This window comes from Phocoena sinus, chromosome 3 (genome assembly GCF_008692025.1).
Source record: "Phocoena sinus isolate mPhoSin1 chromosome 3, mPhoSin1.pri, whole genome shotgun sequence".
NCBI classification, from domain to species: Eukaryota; Metazoa; Chordata; class Mammalia; order Artiodactyla; family Phocoenidae; genus Phocoena; species Phocoena sinus.
Window position 1 is genome coordinate 43,309,111 of NC_045765.1, and position 27,323 is coordinate 43,336,433.

The window sequence follows — 27,323 nt, forward strand, 5'->3', positions numbered from 1 at the left end:
AAGGAATGTTGTTTACCTACCAACCATTCACTGCTGAATGGTAGGGATGGCGCTGGATAACAGTACAGGGCCTTACAGTGCTGGGATTCTATGAATAGCCCTACCTAATATGTCACAGAGTTTGAATGGTAGAGACAAGGTCTGATTCCAAAGATTTTTAACTCAATAAGGACATGCTGCTACGAATCCTATCTCAACTCTGATTTACAGAGTTCTTAGTTTCCACTAGGCACTATGATAATCACCTTCCACACATAACACAATCCTCACAGTACAAGTAACACACTGTTACCATCCACACATGTAATCGAGAAACTAGAGGCTTGGGCAGATGAGTCGCTTTTCTCCTTGTCACACAGCTAGCAAATGGCAGAGTTGGAATGTGAACGCAAGCTGTCTCCAGACTCTCTGTCCTTGCGTACAATGCCTCCAGCAAGAAAAATAAACAAAGAATCAGTTGGCTTGCATTGTCCAGTCCTATCTATAGGAAGATTTTTGTCCCCTGGAGTTACAGTTCTATTTTGCTGTATTCTTTCCTTCCCTAAACTGGAAGGAAGTTCATTAAGGGCAGAGATTATGAGCTGCTTACATTTACACTTATACACATCCCTCACACCACCTTTGAGCATTCATAGTAGATGCTCAGTAAATATCAGTGATGGATGGGTCCTCATATGTGATCAGGCAGCTATCACTAGGGTGACCAAATAATGTGTCAGTCAAATCAGGGCACGTTTGAGAAGGAAAGGGGTCCTACTAAAAATTATTCTAGGAAAATAGTTACAAGTTGAGATCATCCTGGACAAACTGGACCACACGGTTATCCTAGTTCTAACCCGTGTTCTACGATAGCTGTTCAACGTTATGAGTTTCCTCTGAGATAAAGCTAACAGACAACCTTTGAAACAGTTAAACTGGAACACCAAAAAATGGAGCCATCTATCCCAAATACAAACCCAAAAACAGAGACTATCAAAAAGACAACCTGGATGTCACCCTGATTCTGTTTTCCCTTTTATAAATGTGTTGTTTTTCTTTCTCACTCCTCAGCAGATGCTACCTGATTTGTGCTCCGGCTAATGTCACTCACGTCAACAACGTTGCCAACTGCAACGAGGTGCTACTGACACCAGGAAAGATGATGAGCAAAAGGAGAATGGCAGCTGGCTGCATTTCCTTCTTGTAGCGTTTTAATGAATCAAGGAGCATCCTGACAGAGTACATCTGTATATGCTAGAAGCAAAGCCGAATGGTCTCATCCCCAACTCTGAGATCTGAGAAACCCGGGGTGGGCTCCACCCTCATGACAGGGCTGGATGGATCCTGAATAGCGGATGAGGACTGGGGAATGTAAGAAACGGCTACAGGGCTATGGGAAGAACTGCAGAGATGTGGTAAAGAAATGTGAATTCTCTCTCACTCGGCACTACTCATTAGCTCTGTGACTTAGGCAAACTATTTGTCTTCATTGGGACTATTAATAATAAGCAAATACTAAAGCTACCTTAAGCAAAGACAATAAAACAAGTAGTTTATTTCAAGGATCCACAGGCATTTCACAGAAGTCAAAGGCAGGAACACAAAATCTCAGAAGTACTGGATAAGGAAGCTACGACAGCACTGCATGCCTAGGAAAAGAGTTTATTTCCTCTTTCATTACTGCTTCCTTCTGTGAATCTGCTTCTTTCTCATCCCTGTCAATTACTTTTTTTTGCCATCTAGCTTGCCTGGTGGAATAACCCAAGTTTGTATGGTATAGGTCTAACCACAAGGAACGACTGATTCTCAATTCTTATTTCTATGTCCAATTCCCAGCCAAAGGTCTGATTGGCGTAGCTAGTGTCAGGTGTCTTCCCCAGGCCCAAATAGCATGTGTAGAGTATACATCAATTTTAGATAACATGCCTGAGGCCCACTTCCATGGCCCAATAGAAGGTGGATCCATTTCTGTTTCAGCGGGACTGTTTGTGAGATGACATTTTCAAAGGTATCCCATTAGCTCGTGTAACTTCACTCCCTCAACAGTAAAATCTGACTTTTCTTTCCTCAGGGGGTTATAAGTCTTAAATGATACCATATATAGGGGAAAAAATGTGGAATTTAAATGGCTTTATATCTGTCAGCTACTAGCTTTAACCTTAAGTCACCCCATGAGTCAGATGAAAAGCAGACATATTTAAGCTTGTATCCTCTAGATTCTCAAGTAGTCCTCCTTCTACAGATACCTGGAGGTCAATGTCATTGCCAGAAGAAAGAAAAAAGCTTTCCTACTGTGAATGTTGTAGGCTTAGAGTTCAATGACAAGCCAGAACATTCTCCCCTCTCTAGGTTTGTAATTAATTCCCTCATTTGCATTATGTAAATGGTACTAAGTATAATTTAATATCCATAATTATTATCATTAATAAACTCAGTTGTTATTTCTCTAACTGAGCTCTGAGATGCTTAATTAGTAGAAATGTAAACAGAACATAAGGGGTGCAGAAAGCATGAATATTTAGTGATATTGACAGATTTTGTTCATGACCTGCCACAATTATTAATATTACTATTAATTTTGCCAGGGCAGGTTACAAACATCAGTGCCAAGTATGAAGCAAAGAAAACGCCTTCACCCACAACTTAATTGTCCAAGGAATACTACTAAAAAAGGAAAGGATACACATCTCACTCAAGCCCTGAGAAAATAATCAATCCATCAACAGATTCCCTACTAAGGCCTGTGATGGGTAAAGATTCAACAATGTCAGGGGTTAGGAAAGGGCTAGAATGTAAAATAATATTCCGTAAGTGTTTTACTGATAGACCCCTCCACATGTCTGATCTGAACACTCCTTCCTCCCCAAACCTCCATAAAAATGACTTTGTGAAAAGAGCAGCAGGTTCTAAATCTGATTCTATCATTTACTGGCCTGAAATTCCTCACCGTTAAATGGGGTATAATTCAAATATCTGATCTGCCTATAGCTGGAACTAGCAGAGAGGAAATACTTTGTTAAGGAGCAGCAGAGGAGAGTTGAAATTCAAGGTTTCAGGCATGTCTTACCCAAGAAAGCCTGAAGTGATATGCGCCCTGGGTAAACATGAGCTACCTTGCATAGAACCATTGAGAAACTAGGTAGATCCATCCCGTGAAGTCCTCTACAAGCTGAGGACGCTCTCAGCTCTAAGAGAAAGAGGGCACAGTACAGATTACTAAGTGGTGGTACCACCTGAGAGGGTAAAACTTACAGAGATGAGGAAGGGAAAGTGATAGAGAGGAACCAGAAAAAGGGGAGGCAATGGGAGAAAAAAATACGGGATAACGTTGACTAGGCTGTTTAAAGAAAATAGCAACTTGAGGAGTGGCTGTTCTTTATACTGTCAGAGGTGCACATGTGCAAACACAAGAGACATAGAAACACGTAGTTATGTATTTTCTCCACACACAGACACCACATATGTATACAATCTCCTCATATTCCTCAATACGTACAACTCCTGTGTCCATGCACACACATAAATACACTCCCCCGAATCACACCACACACACACACACACACACACACACACACACACACACATTCCACACTTCATATATCCACAAGAGTAGCAACAGAACCTCAGCAAAGCTATCTGCAACAAGTGCAGAAATGGGGCATACAAACACTCCAAAGACAGTCATAGTGTCACAGGCTGTCTGACCAACAGTCTATCAGAAAAACAGTAAGACCTAACCAAATGCCAACAGAAAGGTCAGCAAGACTGACTCCTGCTTCCTCAAGCAGCTGGTAATTTTTCTGTACTTCTGTAAACAGAATTGGAGAGGGAAGAAATTCAGGTTAATGGCTGACTACTATCATTAGCCAGATCGGTGCCCGTTTTGGAAAGAATATTTTAGTGACATGTTTACCAAAGGGTCTAATTCAAATACTAACTAAAATAGAAAGTTATAAAAATGTAAATCACTCTCCATCTTGATCCATCTCCTCAAATGCACAGAGGAATCGAGTATGACACAAACATACAAACACACACTTGAACATCTGTAATTATCAAATATATCACTCTTAATGTCCACATCCAGCTTTGAGTTATTAAATAAGTTTTTAATTGTATATCTCAAGGTGATACTGCATAAAGGAAAGGGCCATTGATTTCCCTTGACAGCTGCCATTTATTAAGAACTAACTATGTGTGGACACTGCTCCAACATCTTCACATTATCTCATTTAATCCTGACAAGAACTCTATGGAGTAGGTACTATTATTATCTCCATATTATGGATGATGAAACTGAGACACAGATAAATTATGCTGAGGAAATATACATGATATTATAAATATACTGAGGAAAAGGCAGAGCTTGAATTTGAACTCCGGTGGTCTAGCCCTAGAGTGTTATGCTAAAATGAGGATATTTCATCCCCATGCCAACTACCAACCAGCAGTAACCGTCTGTAATGTTAAATGGAGAAATGTTTTTGATTGTATATAGGCTTGACAAGAAGGAATGCTACAGTCAATGGAGGAGGTGTACCACCGGTAGGAAGGTGAGTGGAGACATGCATAGTGAGTATTTGCGACACTGACCTGGGATCCAGAGGCTGAGCAGCCACCAACCACATGTGCATACTTGCCCAAATATGACAGGTGAAAAGCGAAGGAATCAAAGACAAGGTCACGGGCTTAACAATGTTGTTATGGGTTTGAGCACACCTGAGGGCCTCTTGGCACAATGCTGGATGGCGAGAACAGCTTAATATCCTAAGAGCTGAGATCATTATCCTCTAGTTTAAAACATGATTTCACAATTACAATCTTTGTTTTTTAAACTCCAGCCATCCCCACGTCTATTACTAAAAATTACAGAATTCAATCAGTAATAAAACCCCTCTGTGTGCTTACAACACAGTGTGGACTGAAATGCATGTCTAAAAGTTATATGACAGTTAAAGAAAGTGACTCTCCATCCTCAAAAAATTCCATGGAGAAGAAAAAGAAAAGAACAGTTGAAATCTAAACACTTAAACAATGTTCAAAAGGTCTGGCAGTTCGATCGGTCCAAAAATGTAGTAATGTGCTCACCTTCCTAACAAAATACGATGCTTACTACTGAACACTGATATGGGTAAGGAGAGTATTCTGTGTTATTTTAATCTTTACAATGACTTCCAAAAGCCCTGTTAGAACACTTATCCCAAGTCACCCAACCATTCTGAGCAGATCCAGAACTATTACCCCAAACAGCTAAAACCAGCTTATTTTTTCTATGGCCTCCAGATTGCCATTTGTGGGATGGGATGAACAAAGCATGTCTCAATTTCTCTTAGAGCCAAGGATCTATAGGCTGCTGACTGGCAGGGAAGAGGGCTGTGGACTGTGACTGTGGAATGGCTTGGTACTCAGCCTGGCTTCATTTGAATCTCAACACTCTCAAGTGACAGAATTACCAGCCACGGAGATTGAATTCACTGAACAGGAAAAATGAGGCTGCCAAGAAAAAAAGCTAATGCAATCTAAGGCTATGTTAAATAGAACAACAGCCATTTATTTATTCCCTGCCCTCCTTCAGGAAAGATTTAAGCGGGCAATAAACAATAGTGCCCAGAAACAAGTAGATGAAAATCTCATTCCACTTTTGGTCTTCAGGCAACACGTTGAAGACAGTCCTAAATTCCACAAATATACTTCACACAGGGTCTTTGGAGAAACTAGAGCTCAGCTTTAGTGACCAGGGCGAGGATGGGTGCAAAATCATAGCATGTGGCAAATGACTAAAGGTCAAAGAACCTAAGGATATTTATTCTAACAAAAAGACCTTGAAAACAGTTATCATGTTTTACCTAAACTCAAAAGGTCTGTCATATTGAAGAGCGCTTAGACTTTTTTCTATGGTTTTAGAGACCAGAATACAACTGATACATGGAAATTCCAAAACCTGCCCCAAAATGAAAAATGATGCTTATGAACTAGCGAGAGTTACTAATATCTGAGGTATTGAAGAAGAGGAACATTTGCAAATCTCTCGACAAATGCTTCATGTCGGGTGGCAAGAAGGGACTTTTTAAAAAGTCACGCAATTAGCCAACTCAGGATCATGTACTGTCTAAGATATCTTTTCATCTTTATTCAGCACTGGTGTGAAAGGTTTGGTATGCTTTATTTGCTAAGCACAAGAAGTAACTTGGGCTAGGAAGAAGAATGAGGGTTTTCTATAAAATGCCATAGAATTTTTTTTTTTTTTTTTTGCGCTATGCGGGCCTCTCACTGCTGTGGCCTCTCCCGTTGCGGAGCACAGGCTCCGGACGCGCAGGCTCAGCAGCCATGGGTCACGGGCCAGCCACTCCGCGGCATGTGGGATCTTCCCGGACTGGGGCACGAACCCGCGTCCCCTGCATCGGCAGGCGGACTCTCAACCACTGCGCCACCAGGGAAGCCCCAGAATTTTTTTAATCAAAATTAAGCAGAAGGGAAGCATGTCACATTACTGAATGGCCCAAGACTGCTGGAGTGACATATCAGTGACTTCAATCATCATAGGTTTTACTCTTTTATTTTTCCTCACATAAGAGCAAAAAAATGCCCCCTCCATACAGACTTCTGAGCTTCTGAGCTGTAGTTTATACTTCATCCATTCAAGAAGATTGGACAATAGCAAATCACTTATCCCTGGTGGGGAGCATTAGCCCATCTCCTTTGAACTGAAGGGGGCTTCAGGAGCAATCCTGGGATCCCATTCTTTTCTCTTTTTGAATTCGACAAAGTCATTATCCTTGCAAGAATCAGCCCACCTGATCAAGCTGTGTGTAATGCAGTTAGTGACCTCATCTACCCCACCCCAGCTGAATACATCATTATACATGGAAAGAAAAGAATGAAGCTATTTTTTTCATCTATCTACAATTTCCAGATTAAAAAAAAAAACTCTCTGCATTTTCAGAAGGTTTTATATCAGATTTCCTTTTCTTTACTTTGCTGATACAGCAATAGACACAATAGCTGTGAGAGGCAATTTTCTAGCCAACTTGCCGCAACTGGGCAACGCAGGCTGAGAGATTGTATTCAAAATTCAGTATCACGGTTCTGTCTTTCCAGATGAGTAAGATCATGACTTCCATTCATAGAAGAGAACAATAACAATAACTAAAAAAGAAAACATTTTAAACCTTTCCTATAGTAGATGAATACATTGAGAACCAAGGATCATAAATAAGACCATAAATTAAGAAGTCTAAGATTTTAAAGGCCCAGAAATATAAGGCAAATTCGTGAAAAGGATGGACATGAGGCAACTGAAAGCACAGTGTTAGTATCCAGTTGGAAATACTGTGCCCTAAGCATACTGTAATTCAAGAACAACATTAAAAAATGTGGCTTCACCAAATAATTGAATGTTCACAACTTAGAGACTCCCATTTACTCTGCAAAGGGTTTTAAACATCACCTGATCCAGGAGTTTGCAACTCTGACACCATATTCAAAGCACTGGACAGCATCTAAAAAATACTAATGCCTGGATCCCATACCAGACCAACTGAATGAGCACCTCTGAGGGTGGAAAACAAGCATCAGTGTGATTTTAAAATCTCACCAGGTGATTCTAATATATAGCAAAACTTGAGAAACAAGATGAGAAAACTAAGGTTGAAAGAAGTAAAGGGATTTGCTCAAGATCACATTAGCACTTGGTAGGCAGCAAGCACTGCCTTAATTATCAACGATTAATGTATGCGAATGTTTACAGCATACAGTATTATTCATGGGAGCCAAAAGGTAGAAAAAACAAAAATGTCCATCAATTGACGGAGAAGCAAATGTGATACACCCAAATAATAGAATATTTTGACCATAAAAAGGAATGAAGCACTGATACATACTAGAACATGGATGGACCCTGAAAACATTATGAGAAGTGAAAGAAGTCAATCACCAAAGACCACGTATTATATGACTCATATGAAATGTCCAGAATGTAGATAGAAAGTAGTTTAGTCATTGCTTAGGGCTGGGAGGGGACAAATTCTGGGGAGAGGGGGATATCGAACTGGTGTGGGATTTCATTTTGAGGTGATGAAGATGTTCTAAAATTGAACATCTAAATTATACTGCATATATTTGTAAATACACTAAAACCATTGAATTGTATTTTTTAAATTGCATAGTATGTGAATTATATCTCAATAAAACTATCAAAAAATAAAAGAACAATGTTCCTTTTCTTTTTTTATAGCCCAATGCCTGACATCTAATAAGTATCCAATAAATATTTTTTGGAAAGATTAAAGACAGAATAAATCCATTAGTAATAGGCCTCTATAGAATAAATCCATTAGTAATAGGCCTCTATTGTGTTCAGGTAATGGGCTACATTAAGGAATAAATGTTTTAAAGATATGAATAAAGTAACTTCCTTCCCCTTGTTTATACAATCACATAATAAATCACCTGGAACACCACTTACTATTCTAGGTTTCATTTAACCAAATCCTTTACGTATTCAGGGAATCTTTCTGGAGTACTGTTGTCATCAATTATTACTGGCATTTTCAGCACTGCCTTGCAGCATGGCCTTTGGTAGGTCTCTTTCCTTTTCCTAGCTTGTTGCCATTAGAATTCTTTAAAGCAACCTTGAGAAGCTGACTGATGCCAGGAACCAGGGAAGCAGAAAAGGATACAGCTGGATACAACAGAGCTATAAGGATACAAAGGATACAACAGAGCTATAAGATGACTAAAGGCAAGAAGAAGTCTTTGTATCCTTTGGCATTTTTGCCTCCATAATTTTGAGCTAACAAAAAAGAAAATCTTTTGACTATATTTTCAAAAGGAGCATTACAGTCTGTATCACAAGTATAGGTCATACTTTTTTCTCAGAGAGAATAAAAGAGCATTTTCACTGAAGTTGGTTTGTTTTTGTTTCTTACTTTTTTCTTTTAAATCCTGTTAATCCTTAAAAGTTACAATAGAAAGGGACCTTAGAGAGTCTTCCGTCCAATTCTCTCCAAACTTTAACGTGAACCACTAGAGGATTCTGTTAAAATGCAGAATCTGATGCTGTAGGTCTGGAGAGAAGTCATCCCAGGCAATGTGGGTGCTGCTGTTTCACAGACCACACTTAGAGTAGCAAAGTTCAGTTCCAACCTCTTGATGTTAATTTTTTTTTTTTTTTTAAATCAAGAGGTAGAGAAGAAAGAGAGACTTAATTAAGGTCACAAAGTTTTGCAGTAAAAAGATCAAGACCAGACACCAACTCTCCAAAATACCAACTCAGACTCCTTCCCACTACATAGATTTGATCAGAGACCCAAAACACATTCCTCCTTCATTCCCTAGTCATTACATGTTGGTCCTGAGATTATTATACTTAACAAGCAAAAATCCCCACAATGAGTTTGTTCTCTGCCCCACCAAACTCTCAAGAACACGAAACATGAGAAAACAAAACAAAAACTACTTTGGGCCATCAAGGACCAACTGTTTTCCTCATCAATGGCCACTCTACCATCCTAGCATACTGTGAACCTATGCTGTACTTCCTGTCATCATCAACAGGGGGTTGGAAATACAGATACAGTTTAGCTTAAGCAAACTATACTTATGGCCAATGGATTGAGAAAAAAAAAATTCATAAAACCTTCTAAGAGAAAACTCCCTACAGTTTGAGTGTTCTGTGATTTCTAATCCTACCAGTATGGATTAATGAGAAAGGATTTTATAACATAAGTACCTACAGACTCAACAGAATGTAATAGTATTTATTTGAATATGTGGGTATATGCATAGAATACTCTTGAAAGATTACGCAAAGCTAACAGGATTAAGTTCAGTCACTACTGAATAGATAAACAGGAGTGCAGACTTATAATCAGAAAAAAAGCAGAGGAGCCTTTTAATTGTCACACTACCTTTTTGTCTTATTTTTATTTTTGCTATATACATGTATTAGTTTATTTTTTAAAACCAGGAATGTTTAAATAATGTAAATAAAAGAAAGCACAGAAGACGGTAGTTTCTAAAAATAATCACAGTAATATTTTTAGTTCCACGTGTGCCTCCAGAACTGCAACTCCACATAAAAGTTGTAGTCTATTTTCATTCCCCTCAAACCTGGGAAGGCTTGTGACTTTTCCAACCAATAGAGTGAAGTGATAATTTGTTTTCTGGGGGCTGGGGCTTAAAAAAAAAACATAGCTTCCACTTGAATCCCTCTTTTTGGAATGTTTGCTCTGGGAAACCAACCACCATGCTGTGAAGAGATCCACATTCACCCACACCCAAAAAGATCACGTGGAGAGAGGCCCCTGCGGAAAGAAGTTGAGACCCCAGTCAACAGCCTTGATCAACCACCATACCTATGGGTCAACAAGCCTTAACTGAGGCCCAGACATCATGAAGGGAAGACCAGCCATCCCTGCTACACCCTGTCTAAATTCCTAACTCAGAGAATCCATGAACACAATAAATGGTTATTTTATATCCTAAATTTCATAGTAATTTGTTCTGCAGCACTAAATAACTGAAACAGATTTTCATACCTGGAAGTAGGGTACTACAATTACAAAAATACCTAAAACCAAGGGGGTGACTTTGGGACTTGGAGGTGGGCAGAAACTGACAAAACAATGAGGAGATTATTTATGAAAACTTAAAGCGTCTTAAAAAGTCAGTCAGCAAACCTTGATGTTCCTCCAGAAGACTGAAGGTGATGGGTTAAAGGAACAGGAGAAAAGTGTTACTGGGGGCTGAAAGAAATGTGGTGGATGTGGTGGTGGAAAGTTTAGGAACACTATCTCCTGTGATAATACGGAACCTAGAAAATGTACTGAATGGTCTGGATAATTGAACATGAGATTTCCAGGCAGACTGTTGAAGGTGCTACCTGGTACTACAGGCTGCTACAGCAACCTGCAGTAAATGTAAGAAAACAGAGGAATGCTAAAGAAGGGACTAGTGAATATAAAGTAGCTAGGACTTTCTGGATTTGAAAATAATGGTTTCTCATTCCCACCCTCTCCAGATGGTAAATGATGCTACATTAATAAATGGCTTTGTTGCACAGATCAGATCCAGGGTACTGTCAGGAAAACATGATCTAAAGATAAACCCAAAAGTGTGACTTCAGAACCATTTGTTAAGATCTCAAAAAAAAAAAAATATTAAGGTGATATCTCAAATGGACAAAAGTCCTTTTCAAGATTTAAGGGTATACCTTACAGATTCTAAGTGTAGGATTTCTAAAAATTTTAAGGGCAGTTTCCTTTTGCAGCCTAATGAGAAGTCTAAAGTAGAGAAGGGCTTATCTCAACAATATTTGTGGTTATGACTTTTGTCTGATGGAGTTAACTCCAATAAGATCAATAGGAAATCTATAACATTTATAATTGTTTTGATGGAAACACTGTCAGTCATTTCTTATGGAAATGAAAGAATGATTCAGAGGTCAGATCCAAGAGCCACAGACAACCATTCTCAGACAGTAACCCTGAGAACCAATCAAAGAACTGGCAACATACACCTGACTGAACTTCAGAATTCCTGTGGACCAGTAATAGATTTGTGCCTCCTGTCTTCTCGTTTTTAAATGAAAGCATTTTTAGTAGTTATCCTAAGCCAGTTCCACCATGCTGTGTTGGGCGTATGTGGGAAAAATAACTGTATCTATCAGAGGTCACTGGATCAAGAGAAACTGTACCTAAGAAGCTGTATTGAGAGGCTGCACCCAAGGAGCCTCATTCTTCCCTGCACCTGTTTCAGATGATGAGATCCTGGACCTCCAACCTGAGCCTGATACTGTAGTGGAGAAGAACAAACCTGACTCCATATTGGATCTATTCCTTTAGCTCCAACCTTTGTGGCCTGTTTCCTGTGCTTAGTCACACTGGCTCTACACCTTTGTAAAAGAATGTTGCCTACAGCCTGAAATATCTCAGTGCTCTGCCTCCCAGGTTTGACCTTTAAAGGTATAACACTCTTCCATTCACATAGAGATAAAAAGTTGCAGAACAGAAAATAACAATTGTTTTGTTGGAGGTTTATAGGAACATTATGACCAGACCTACATGGACAGTTGCAAGAACAAAGGATTCTGGCACAAAGACGGTTACAACATCCAGCCACACCCTCTCCCCTTTTAGTATAAATTCTAAAAAGCCTAAATTCTAAATTTAGTATAAATTCTAAAAAGCCTAAATTCTAACTTGGGTAAGATTGTTCTTTAGGACACTAGTCCACCATCTTCTCCAAATAAAGATGCTATTCCTTGCCCCAACACCTTGTCTCTCAATTTATTGGCCTGTCGTGTGGCGAGCAGTATGAGTTTGGACTCAGTAACAAGACTACAGTGAGATGAGACTTTGGTGGGAGGGTAGTGATGGAAAGGTTAGTGTATTTTGCAAGTATGTGGGAAGGATGTGAATCACTGTAGCCAGAGGGTTGACTGGTAGATTATATTTTTCAGAAATAGCAGATTCCATATGCTCTTCTACAATCTTGCTTCTCCCCATCAAATTATAGATGGAATTTCTTTCTTCCTTGGACCTTGACTCTTTTATGACTGCTTCAACCAACAAATTATGCTAACAGTGATCCTATGTGACTTCTGAAACTAGATCTTTAAAAGTAACTGTTTCCACATGGCCTCTTTACTTGGAACGTTTGTTCTAGAGGAGGCAGCTACCATTCCATGAATAAGCCCAAACCAACTCATGCAGAAAAGCTCACATAGAGAGAAACTTTGACCTCCAGCCAACAGCTAGCATCAACCACCAGGACATATGACTCAACAAATCTACAAAAGATTCCAGCTCCTAACCTTCAAGTCTTCCCTCTGAAGCCCCAGACATTAAGAAAGGAGAGACAAACCATCTTTGACATACCATGTCTGAATTCTTGACCCACAGAACTTATAAGCATAAGAGATGGTTGTTTTGCAAAACAAATTTTTGGGATAATTTGTTATGTAGTACTAGATAACCAGAAGAGGTAAGAGGAGTGGCCACCTGCAACATTTTCACTTTACTCAGTGATCAGATGGATAAAATTATTTTACAAATGTTTTCATGCCCAGTGATATATTTGATATTTACAAAAAAGCACGACAAACATTTGCATTTCTGAGTTTACTATAGCACAGTATTACAGTAAAGATCAGTAACTTAAACCCTACAGCTTTTAAAATTAAATTCAACCACAGAATACTAAAGCCATAGAAATTAAAGTGACTTGACCACAATCATACACAAGTAAACAAGAAAGCCAAGTTTTCTGACTACAGATTTTTTCTGACCCAAATTTTCTGACTATAAATCTAATGCTTACATTAAATATTAATACTATATTCACAAATGTTCATGAAACCAGAAATAAATTAGGGAGCCTGGCCACTTCAAAGGAAGAACCATCAAGCACGCCTAGGAATTAAAATTCTCTGATTTAATAAAGTGGAAAGAAATGCTTGGTTTACTAACATGCTTCCTGAGAAGTCAACATTCAAGTCCCTATGAATGATATCAGAAATGTTATAGGAAAGGTGAACATATAGCTTATATGTCACACTGAAGGAATGTCACTTCCACAAGGGTTTGAAGTTTTGCTTGTTTTGTTTAGTGTTATGTTCTCAGTAACTAAAAGTGTCTTGCATTTCTTAGGTGCTCAGTAACTTTGTGTTACATGAATAAACCCAAGAATCCTTCAAAAATGACCTTTCCCACATTCACCGTGTTATGGATTGAATTATAAACCCCTCCAAATTCATATGGTGAAACCCTAATTCCCAATGTGATGTCATTTGGAAATGGGGTCTTTGAGGTGGGTTAGATGAGATCATGAGGGTGGGGCTTCATGATGGAATTAGTGCTTTCATAAGAAGAGACACCAGAGAGCTTGCTCTCTTCACCATGTAAAGACATAGCAAGAAAGCAGCCACTTGCAAGCCAGGAAGAGGGTTCTCACCAGGAGCTGAATCAGTCAGCACCTTGATCTTGGGCTTTCGAGCTTCCAGAATTGTGAGAAGTAAATTGCTGTTGTTTAAGCTTCCCAGCCTATGGTATCTTATTTTTAATTAAAGTATAGTTGATTTACAATGTTATATTAGTTTCAGGTGTACAGCGAAGTGATTCGGTTTTATATATATTCTTTTTCCATTATAGGTTATTATAAGATATTGAATATAGTTCCCTCTGCCATACAGTAGGTCCTTGTTGTTTATTTTATACATAGTAGTGTGTATCTGCTAATCCCAAACTCCTAATTTATCCTTCCCCCCCTTTCTCCTTTGGTAACCGTAAGTTTGTTTCCTATGTCTGTGAGTCTTATTTCTGTTTTGTAAATAAGTTCATTTGCATCGTTTTTTAGATTCCACATATAAGTGGTATCATATGATATTTGTCTTTCTCTTTCTGACTTACTTCACTTAGTATGATAATCACTAGGCCCTGCCATGCTGCTGCAAATGGCATTATTTCTTTCTCTTTTTATGGTTAATAATCCATTTCATATATATATACATATATATATATATATACCACACCTTCTTTACCCATTCATCTGTTGATGGACATTTAGGTTGCTTCCATGTCTTAGCTATTGTAAATAGTGCTGCTATAAACACTGGGGTACCTGTATCTTTTTGAATTAGAGTTTTCATCTTCTCCAGATATATGCCCAGGAGTGGGATTGCTGGATCGTATGGTAACTCTATTTTCAGTTTTTAAAGTAACCTCCGTACTGTTATGCATAGTGGCTGCACCAATTTACATTCCCACCAACAGTGTAGGGGGTTCCCTTTTCTCCATACCCTCTCCAACATTTATTAATCGTAGACTTTTGCATGATGGCCATTCTGAAAGGTGTGTGGTGATACCTCATTGTAGTTTTGATTTACATTTCCCTACTAATTAGCAATGTTGAGCATCTTTTCATGTGCCTATTGGCCATCTGTATGTTTTCTCTGGAGAAATGTCTATTAAGGTTTTCTGCTCATTTTTTGATGGGTTTTTTTTTTTTTGGTATTGAATTGTGTGAGCTGTTTGTATATTTTGGAAATTAAAACCTTGTTAGTCACATCATTAGCAAACATTTTCTCCCATTCTGTAGGCTGTCTTTCCCTTTTGCTATGGTTTTCTTTGCTGTGCAAGAACTTTTAAGTTTAACTAGTTCCCACTTTAAAATTTTTACTTTTATTTCCATTAATCTAGGAGATGGATCCAAAAAATATTGCTGTGATTTATGTAAAAAAGTGTTCTGCCTATGTTTTCCTCTAGGAGTTTTATAATATCTGGTCTTACATTTAGATCGTTAATCTGTTTTGAGTTTATGTTTGTATATACTGTTAGAGAATATTCTAATTTCATTCTTTTACATGTAGCTGTCCAGTTTTCCCAGCACCACCTATTGAAGAGATTTTCTTTTCTCCACTGTATATTCTTGCCACCCTTATTGTGGGTTAGTTGACCATAAGTCTGTGGTTTTATTTCTGGGCTCTCTATCCTGTTCCATTGATCTATGTGTCTGTTATTCTGCCAGTACCACACTGTTTTGATTACTGTAACTCTGCAGTATAGCCTGAAGTCAGGGAGCACGATTCCTCCAGCTCTGTTCTTTCTCAAGATTGTTTTGGCTACTTAGTGTCATTTGTGTCTCCATACAAATTTTTTAATTATTTGTTCTAGTTTTGTGAAAAATGCCATTGGTATTTTCACAGGGATTGTGATGAATCTGTAGATTGCTTTTGGTAGTATGGTCATTTTAACAAAACTGATTCTTCAGATTGGTTGAAGATGGCGGAGTAGAAGGACGTGCTCTCATTAACTCTTGTGAGAGCACCGGAATCACAACTAACTGCTGAACAATCATCAACAGGAGGACACTGGAACTCACCAAAAAAGATACCCCACATCCAAAGACAAAGGAGAAGCCACAATGAGATGGTAGGAGGGGTACAATCACAATAAAATCAAATCCCATAACTGCTGCGTGGGTGACTCACAAACTGGAGAACACTTACACCACAGAAGTCCACCCACTGGAATGAAGATTCTGAGCCCCATGTCCAGCTTCCCAAGCTGGGGGTCCGGCAATGGGAGGAGGAATTCCTAGAGAAGCAGACTTTGAAGGCTAGTGGGATTTGATTGAAGGACTTTGACAGGACTGGGGGAAACAAAGAATCCACTCTTGGAGGGCACACACAAAGTAGTGTGCGCATCGGGACCCAGGGAGAGGAGCAGTGACCCCACAGCAGACTGAACCAGACAAACCTACTAGTGTTGGAGGGTCTCCTGCAGAACCAGGGGGTGGCTGTGTCTCACTGTGAGGACAAGGACACTGGCAGCAGAAATTCTGGGAAGTACTCCTTGGCGTGAGCCCTCCCAGAGTCCACCATTAGTCCCACCAATGAGTCCGGGTAGGCTCCAGTGTTGGGTCGCATCAGGCCAAAGAACCAACAGGGAGGGAACCCAGCCCTACCCATTAGCAGAAAAGTGGATTAAAGTTTTACTGAGCTCTGCCCACCAGAGCAACAGCCAGCTCTACCCACCACCAGTCCCTCCCACCAGGAAACTTGCTCAAGCCTCTTAGATAGCCTCATCCATCCGAGGGCAGACAGCAGAAGCAAGAAGAACTACAGTCCTGCGGTCTTGTGGAACAAAAACCACACGCACAGAAAGATAGACAAGATGAAAAGGCAGAGGGCTATGTAACGGATGAAAGAACAAGATAAAACCCCAGAAAAACAACTAAACCAAGGGGAGATAGGAAACCTTCCACAAAAAGAATTCAGAATGATAGTGAAGATGATCCAGAGACCCTGGAAAAAGAATGGAGGCAAAGATCAAGAAGATGCAAGAAATGTTTAACAAAGACCTAGAAGAATTAAAGAACATACAAACCGAGATGAACAATACAATAACTGAAATGAAAAATACACTAGAAGGAATCAATAGCAAAATAACTGAGGCAGAAGAATGGAAAAGTGACCTGGAGGAGAGAATGGTGAATTCACTGCTGTGGAAAAGAATAAAGAAAAAAGAATGAAAAGAAATGAAGACCGCCTAAGAGACCTCTGGGACAACATTAAACGCAACAACATTTGCATTATAGGGGTCCCAGAGGACAAGAGAGAAAGGACCAGACAAAATATTTGAAGAGATTACAGCTGAAAATTTCCCTAACATAGGAAAGGAAATAGCCACCCAAGTCCAGAAAGCACAGAGAGGCCCATACAGGATAAACCCAAGGAGAAACATGCCAAAACACACAGTAATCAAATTGGCAAAATATCAAGACAAAGAAGTATTATTGAAAGCAGCAAGGGGAAAAACAACAAATACCATACAAGGGAACTTCCATAAGGTTAACAACTGATTTCTCAGCAGAAGCTCTACAAGCCAGAAGGGAGTGGCAGGACATATTTAAAGTGATGAAAGGGAAGAACCTACAACCAAGATTACTCTACATGGCAAGGATCGCATTCAGATTCGAAGGAGAAATCAAAAGCTGTACAGACAAGGAAAAGCTAAGAAAATTCAGCACCACCAAGCCAGCTCTACAACAAATGCTAAAGAAATTACTCTAAGAGGGAAACACAAGAGAAGAAAAGGACCTACAAAAACAAACCCAAAACAATTAATAGTAATAGGAACATACATATTGATAATTACCTTAAACGTGAATGGATTAATGCTCCAACCAAAAGACACAAGCTCACTGAATGGATACAAACACAAGACCCATGTATATGCTGTCTACAAGAGACCCACTTCAGACCTAGGGACATATAAAAACTGAAAGTGAGGGGATGGAAAAAGATATTCTATGCAAATGGAAATCAAAAGAAAGCTGGAATAGCAATACTCATATCAGATAAATAGATTTTAAAATAAAGAATGTTACAAGAGACAACGGACGACACTACGTAATGATCAAGGGATAAATCCAAGAAGAAGATATAACAATTATAAATATATCTGCTCCCAACATAGGAGGACCGCAATACAAAACGTAACTGCTAACAGCTATAAAGAGGAAATCGACAGTAACAGAATAATAGTGGGGGATTTCAACACACCACTTACACCGATGGACAGATCATCCAAACAAAAAATTACTAAGGAAACACAAGCTTTAAATGACAACGGACCAGATAGGTTTAATTGATACTTATAGGACATTCCATCCAAAACCGAAGATTACACTTTCTTCTCAAGTGCGCACAGAACGTTATCCAGGAGACATCACATCTTGGGTCACAAATCAAGCCTCAGTAATTTTAAGAAAATTGAAATCATATCAAGCATCTTTTCCGACCACAATGCTATGAGATTAGAAATCAGTTACAGGGAAAAAAATGTAAAAAACACAAGCACATGGAGGCTAAACAATACATTACTAAATAACCAAGAGATCACTGAAGAAATCAAAGAGGAAATCAAAAAATACCTAGAGACAAATGACAATGAAAACACGACAATCCAAAACCTATGGGATGCAGCAAAAGCAGTTCTAAGAGGGAACTTTATAGCAATACAAACCTACCTCAAGAAACAAGAAAAAGCTCAAATAAACAACCTAACCTTACACCTAAAGGAACTAGAGAAGGAAGAACAAACAAAGCCCAAAGTTAGTAGAAGGAAAGAAATAATAAAGATCAGAGCAGAAATAAATGAAATAGAAACAAAGAAAACAATAGCAAAGATCAATAAAACTAAAAGCTGGTTCTTTGAGAAGATAAACAAAATTGATGAACCATTACCACACTCATCAAGAAAAAGAGGGAGAGGACTCAAATCAATAAAAATAGAAATGAAAAAGAGGTTATAACAGACACTACAGAAATACAAAGCATCGTAAGAGATTACCACAAGCAACTCTATGCCAATAAAATGGACAACCTGGAAGAACTGGACACATTCTTAGAAAGGTGTAACCTTCCAAGACTGAACCAGGAAGAAATAGAAAATATGAACAGACCAATCACAAGTAATGAAATTGAAGCTGTGATTAGAAATCTTCCAACAAACAAAAGTCCAGGACCAGATGGCTTCACAGGTGAATTGTATCAAACATTTAGAGAAGAGCTAATGCCCATCCTTCTCAAACTCTTCCAAAAAATTGCAGAGGAAGGAACACTCCCAAACTCATTCTATGAGGCCACCATCACCCTAATACCAAAACCAGACAAAGATACTACAAAAAATGGACATTATGGACCAGTATCACAGACGAAAACAGATGTAAAAATCCTCAACAAAATACTTGCAAACAGAATCCAACAACACATTAAAAGGATCATACACCATGATCAAGTGGGATTTATCCCAGGAATGCTAGGATTCTTCAATATATGCAAATCAATCAATGTGATACATCATATTAACAAATTGAAGAGGAAAAACCATATGGTCATCTCAATAGATGCAGAAAAAATTTCTGACAAAATTCAACACCCATTTATGATAAAAACTCTCCAGAAAGTGGGCATAGAGGGAACCTACCTCAACATAATAAAGGCCATATATGACAAGCCCACAGCAAACACCATTGTTAATGGGGAAAAACTGAAAGCATTTCCTCTAAGATCAGGAACAAGACAAGGATTTCCACTCTCACCACTATTATTTAACATTGTTTTTTAAGTCCTAGCCATGGCAATCAGAGAAGAAAAAGAAATAAAAGGAATACAAATTGGAAAAGAAGAAGTAAAACTGTCACTGTTTGCAGATGACATGATATTATACATAGAAAGTCCTAAAGATGCGACCAGAAATCTACTAGAGCTAATCAATGAATTTGGTAAAGTTGCAGGATACAAAATTAACACAAAGAAATCTCTTGCATTCCTATACACTAGTGATGAAAAATATGAAAGAGAAATTAAGCAAACACTCCCATTTACCACTGCAACAAAAACAATAAAATACCTAGGAATATACCTACCTAGGGAGGAAAAAGACCTGTATGCAGAACACTATAATACATGGATGAAAGAAATTAAAGATGATACCAACAGATGGAGATATGTACCATGTTCTTGGATTGGAAGAATCAATATTGTGAAAATGACTATACTAACCAATGCAATCTACAGATCTGATACAATCCGTATCAAATTACCAATGGCATTTTTTTACGGAACTAGAACAAAAAATCTTAAAATTCGTATGGAGACACAAAAGACCCCGAACAGCCAAAGCAGTCTTGAGGGAAAAAAACAGAGCTGGAGGAATCAGACTCCCTGACTTCAGAGTATACTACAAACCTACAGTAATCAAGACAATATGGTACTGTTGTAAAAACAGAAATATAGAGCAATGGAACACGATAGAAAGCCCAGAGGTAAACCTACCCACCTATGGTCAAATAATCTATGACAAAGGAGGCAAGGACATACAATGGAGAAAAGACAGTCTCTTCAATAAGTGGTGCTGGGAAAACTGGACAGCTACATGTAAAAGAATGAAATTAGAACACTCCCTAACACCATACACAAAAATAAACTCAATATTGATTAGAGACCTAAATGTAAGACCAGACACTATAAAACTCTTCGAGGAAAACATAGGAAGAACACTCTTTGACATAAATCACAGCAAAATCTTTTTTGATCCACCTCCTAGAGTAATGGAAATAAAACCAAAAATAAACAAATGGGACCTAATGAAACTTATAAACTTTTACAAACAAAGGAAACTACAAAAAAGATGAAATGACAACCCTCAGAATGGGAGAAAATACTTGCAAACAAATCAGCGGACAAAGGATTAATCTCCAAAATATATAAACAGCTCATGCAGCTCAATATCAAAAAAAACAACGCAATCCAAAAATGGGCAGAAGACCTAAAGAGACATTTCTCCAAAGAAGACATACAGATGGTCAGGAAGCACATGAAAAGCTGCTCAACATCACTAATTATTAGAGAAAGGCAAATCAAAACTACAATGACATATCACCTCACACCAGTTAGAATGGGCATAATAAGAAAACCTACAAACAACAAATGCTGGAGAGGGTGTGGAGAAAAGGGAACCCTCTTGCATTGTTGGTGGGAATGTAAATTGATAGAGCCACTATGGAGAACAGTATGGAGGTTCCTTAAAAAACTAAAAATAAAATTACCATATGACCCAGCAATCCCACTACTGGGCATATACCCAGAGAAAACCATAATTCAAAAAGACACATGCATCCCAATGTTCACTGCAGCATTATTTACAACAGCCAGGTCATGGAAGCAACCTAAATGCCCACTGACAGATGAATGGATAAAGAAGATATGGCACATATATACAATGGAATATTACTCAGCCACAAAAAGGAATGAAATTGGGTCATTCACAGAGACGTGGATGGATCTAGAGACTGTCATACAGAGTGAAGTAAGTCAGAAAGAGAAAAACAAATATCATATATTAACGCATATATGTGGAACCTAGAAAAATCGTACAGATGAACCAGTTTGCAGGGCAGAAATTGAGACACAGATATAGAGAACAAAGTTATGGACACCAAGGGGGGAAAGCGGCAGGGGGTGATGGTGGCACTGTGATGAATTGGGAGATTGGGATTGACTTATATACACTAATACGTATAAAATGGATAACTAATAAGAACGTGCTTTATAAAAAAGTAAATGAAATTCAAAAGAAAAGAAGACAATACTGATTATTCCAACCCAAGAACATGGTATATCTTTCCATCTGTTTGTGTCAACTTCAGTTTCTTTCATCAATGTCTTATAGCTTGCAGAGTACAGGCCTTTTGCCTCCTTAGGTAGATTTATTTCCAGGTATTTTATTCTTTTTGATTCAATAGTAAATGGGATTGTTTCCTTAACTTCTCTTTCTGATCCTTTTTTGTTAGTGTTTAGAAATGCAACAGATTTCTGTATATTAATTTTCTATCCTACAACTTTACTAAATTCATTGATGAGCTCTAGTAGTTTTCTGGTAGTGTATTTAGGGTTTTTTATGTTTTATGTCATCTGCAAACTGACAGTTTTACTTCTTCATTTCCAATTTTATTCCTTTTTCTTCTCTGATTGCTATGGCTATTTTATTATGGCAGCCTTAAATGACTAATGCAGCTCTAAGGCTCTGATCAGGAAAAAATGACAGGCAATAGTTTAGAATCTTACACTCAAAGCTTCATACCTCAAGAGGACCTTACAATTCATCCAGTTAAAGTCCCCTGTTTGACCACTGGGGAATATGAACCTCTGCCTCAGGCCACATGACTACTTGGCATCACAGGACCATAGAGGCATCTCCTATTTCAGTGTTCTTTTTCTAAGTCTCGTAAAGTCATTACTTCCAAAGAGCTATGCAGAACTAAAAGACAGACTTAGAAAATTATATCATCAAAGGAGAACAAGATGTCTTCATCCTGCCCCAAACCTTTGAAACTAGGATCCCCAAGAACAGTCAAATTCTTCCTAACTCTGTCTCTTGGGTTATTTCTTGCAACAGACTCCTTATGTGGAGGTCTTTGGGAGATATTGCTGATTTGGGTCTAGATTTCTTGTTGTATGTAAGTGGAAACTGAGATTCAGAAAAGATAAGGGGACTTTCTTAATTTGCAGTTACAGAGACAGGATTTCTTCATAATCTTACCGTCACTTACTTAACATTTATTGAGCGACGACCAAATGCCATACGTTAGACTAAATGTTTTACCATCATCTTTTCTTTTTTTAAAAAAAATAGGTAAATTTTAAATTTATTTATTTTTTTTTATTTTTGGCTGTGCTGGTTCTTCGTTTCTGTGCCAGGGCTTTCTCTAGTTGCGGCAAGGGGGGGGACACTCTTCATCGCGGTGTGCGGGCCTCTCACTGTGGTGGCCTCTCCCGTTGCGGAGCACAGGCTCCGGACGCGCAGGCTCAGCGGCCATGGCTCACGGGCCCAGCTGCTCCGTGGCATGGGGGATCTTCCCGGACCCGGGCACGAACCCGTGTCCCCTGCATCGGCAGGCCGACTCTCAACCACTGCGCCACCAGGGAAGCCCTAAGAGAGGTCTCTCTTAATGAAAGGGAAGTACCTTTGCAAAGAACACTCATTCCTACTGACCATTACTTTCCTGTCTCCCTTATTTCTGCCAGAATGTCTTCATCACTGTTTCATTTCATTATTGTCTACAGGGTGTCAGGTTTCATCACACCTCCTCCAGGGAAACCTCTTATGTGTTCTCCTCCATTTGCTAACATGAAGAGCAAGGTGGGGAGAAAGTCAGCTGGTCTTCATTTGACCAGCTGGTCTGCAGAAGCAGGCGCATCAGTGCCAAGACGCAGTTTCTAGGGAAGGAGGACCAAAAGCCTGCCACATCCTATTTGTTTTCTTCCATAGGCTGCTGCACTGGCTGTAGGCAGATGTCTGGCAGTCTGCATCTGAGGACGTTTATTCCATGCGTACCCACAGATGGCTTTACCAAGTTCCAGAGCGTAAGTTCGATTTCTTTTCAAAGCTTCAACTTATAACTAAGGGATCATGAAGTTATAGCTGAAGAGATATTATCATTATGACTTGTATCAGCTCAAGTGCTTGGCAATGTATAGAACAATACTTCATTTAATCCTCACATCAAGCTTATAAAGGAATCATTATCACTACCCCCATTCTACAAATGAATAAGCTAAGAATTAGAAGAGCGAGGTCACTTGCCAGAGGTCACTTGCCAAAGTTCTCACAGCTAGTAAGAAACGCAGTTGGTTTTTAAATCCAAGTAGAGTCTGACTTCATAGTCTATTGTTCTTTCCTGCTGTGTTATAAAAGCTAATAGAGATGGTGATGGTGATGGTATTATTATTGTTAAGGATAACAATACCAGCAACAACAAAACACAACCACAGTCCCTGCACTATGACAAGCGCTTTACACGCGCTACTTCATTTAATCCTCACAGCTCTTCGTGGGATGTGGTATCAATATCTTCACCTTACGTGAAGAAACTGAGCTAATTTAGAAAGGTTCAGTAACATGCTCAGGGCTTCAGTAACATGCTCAGGGCTACAAACAGCACCCAGGTGGGCCCATTCTGTCTAGCCCTAGTACCCAAGCTCTTATCAATTATGACCACTACCATCTTCTTTTAAAGCTGGGGAAACTGAAGCTCACATAGGGAAAGCTCCACGCCCCTATTTCTACAACAGGGTAGCCTAGCAGTCTAGCTATGACATTCCTCAAGCCTGGATTACCAACTCCCAGAAAAGTGCTCTCTACTTAGTACCACCTATGAGAAAACTCAACCAGTCTTCCTTTTAGGGAGTAGAGGAGTATTATGTGAAGCCGTGAGGGATAGTGGTTTGGGAGCCAGAAAATAAGAACTGAGCCATTTATTAGCTGCTTCACTTTGACAAAGATACTTGTCTCAGGCCCCTCCTCTTTTACTAGGGAGCTTATTATATGATTGGGAAGTTTTGCCGTTAGAGACTATTCCGAGACAGTGTATAGGCAAGAGAAAAATGAGGCTATAAAAATATTAAGTGCTACCATTTGAGACTGAATAGATCTCTATGGGCCAAAGTAATGAAAAGTGCATTAATTGAGAAGATGGCACCTAAGGTTGGCTCTGACACATATGAGAGTAACGACCGTGTTTTTTTTAAACGGTGTTCTTACTACACATCAGATCCTGAGATAGGTAATTTATGTGTATGATTTCAGTTCATCCTTATGAAACCCTATACGTTAACCATTAGCGTGGTTCCTATTCTAGAAGTTTAGTAACTGAGGCCAAGGGAGGTGCAAGCTTAAAGAGCTGGCAGGTGACATAGTTGAGATTCAAACTCAGGGGTCTAGCCTCAATCACTGCATCACGCTGCCTCTCTGGGAAGGCTAATGAGGCAATTGTGGGGATGGCTTCGACGAAAGCAAGAGGCATCCAGGGAGTTAAATTCTCTACAGCAACTAGGAATGCATACATTCCACAGTATAGAATTTAGTATTTCAGACCCTAAAATGGTAACCCGGTTATGCCCTGTGCTTTCACACAGGGCAAGCATCACCACCACTGTGCATTTCAGAGGAGCTGAAGGATAGTCCCAGGGTCAGACATCTAGGTTATCACCCCTCCCACAACAGTGCTTCTGACTTAATCCCTGGCCATGAAGCACTGTTTGTTTAAAACATCTAGGTTATCACCCCTCCCACAACAGTGCTTCTGACTTAATCCCTGGCCATGAAGCACTGTTTAAATTCATGGACATACAGGTTTCAGGTAATAACTGCTATGTCTACCTTACATATATCGGTTTTATAGACAACAGATTACAAAGAAGGGCACTGAGATGTATTACAGTTCTTTCACACACAGAAAACCTTATGTAAACACAAGACCATAAACATACAGCCAAATGGAAATTGAAATGCATGGGTTTTCCTGCTCAGCGGAGTACTAAAGCTAGAAGAAGCCTTACATGTCAGCTTATCCAAACCCCCTGGTTACAGACAGGGAAACTGAGGGGCAAAGTCTAGAATGATGTTCAACGGGGTCCACAGATGGCTGATGCTCAACCCAGGCTGGCACCCAGTTTCTTGATTTGCAACTTGCTGCCCTTTTTTCTTTGCTATCCTGTCCTCTCCCTCACATTTCCGTCACTGTTAGGTCTAACCCACTGCTTCTCATTCCAATCACTTGCCAGTTTCTCTGAAGCCACGGCCCCAGATTCCGTCACTTTTTAACCATCTGTCCCTCATTAAGGCATTCTCTTTACTGAACTTTCCACTCTCTGCATGCCTGGTTCCCTCAGAAGGAGACACTGGAAGGTTCTCATTAATTGAGGGGATGCTGATGTGACTGTCTTGCAGGTGCAAATGTGCCCATCCCACTGAGCTGGTCCTGGTTATACCGAGAGGAAAGGGCCTCCTCTTTGATAGGGAGCCCAAGAGGATTCTGAAGCAGGACAACTGTCCATGTGGAGAGGGAATAGCCTGCTGTGAGCGGAACAGCTTCTCAGTATAAAGACCCATGTGATTTCGCATAATGGAGGCTGAGAGGACTCAGAGTGAATGATGGTGGAGACTCATTTACATTTTAAATGAACACAACATTTGTCTGGAGCAATGCTTCCTCCTAATAATCGAATCTGTAAAACACACCATTACTTTTTCTACTAAAAAAATCATTTTTCTTAAAGTCAATAAACAAATATATTTCTCCTGCCCAAAGCAGATACTATCTGTATATCCTTTTAAGCTTAAAATCAAGACTGTGCCTTCAATGAATGGCTAATCTAAGCCATGGAAGCCTTTTCACATGAGTTAATAGACCGAGTGATTCCTGAGATTCTCTTTATTTAAAATGCAAAGAATTCAGTGGGGACAGATTCTCCAGCCAGACCTCCAGTCTCCCCTTCCCTTGCAGGGTGAGAAAAAGAAATATTGCTTGGCAAGAACGGCTTCACAGATGCTTCAGTGATTCCCAAGGTAATTCCACAGAGAGAAAAATCCATTCCCTTTAGGCACCCAGGGTCACATGAACTGAGTGTGCTTTACCACAAAGAGCATTTGTCATTCAGTGAAATTACATTTTTGAAACAGAATCAACTGAGGATACAAGAGTCATGGAGAGAACTCTGGCAGGGGAAAGGGACGATGGATTTTCTTAGCACTAGCCTTTCTAATAGGTGTTTAGAGGACCGGGGTATAGTTAAGGTTTGCCAGGGTTATTTAGTAGAAAAAGACAAAATCAAAAACTAAAAACTGACTAGGACCCCTTCAACTCCCATAACCACATCAAGGCACATACATTTACCCCATCACCCCAAGAAAAACAGTTCTTTCATGGGAGGCTCTGGCTCCTAGCTACATTCCTTCCTTTACTCGAGCAGATGTTTCTGGTTTTCAGAATCCTGGTTTTGTTGGGGCCCAGGGTATGCTGCCCCAAAATATGCCTTAATGGCAATATTGATTCTTTTGAATTAAAGTTCCTTAAGAAACAACTGATGCACAGGCGAAACTTTGACCCTCCTGTCTCCCTGAAAGCAGGAAATAAATCTCTCATGTGAAAGGCACCCTTCCTGCATCTGGGGGTAAAAGGACACCCTGATCTCCAGAGATAGGGAATTTGGGCCCAAAAGCCTGTGTAAACAAACAATGTTACTTCTTTAATTTAATACCTCAAGCCCAAAATCTGCTTAGATTCTTCACTAACTGATCACCCAAAACCTAAGTTACTTTTTCCTGTCAATTGAGGAATTGACCAATTTATTGTTTATTAGTCTAAAACATACAAAAGCTGCCTGCTTTCACCACTTCTTAAGTCCTATTTCTATGAGACCTCCAAGTGCATGAATTAAGATGTATTTTGGGGCTTCCCTGGTGGCGCAGTGGTTGGGAGTCCGCCTGCCGATGCAG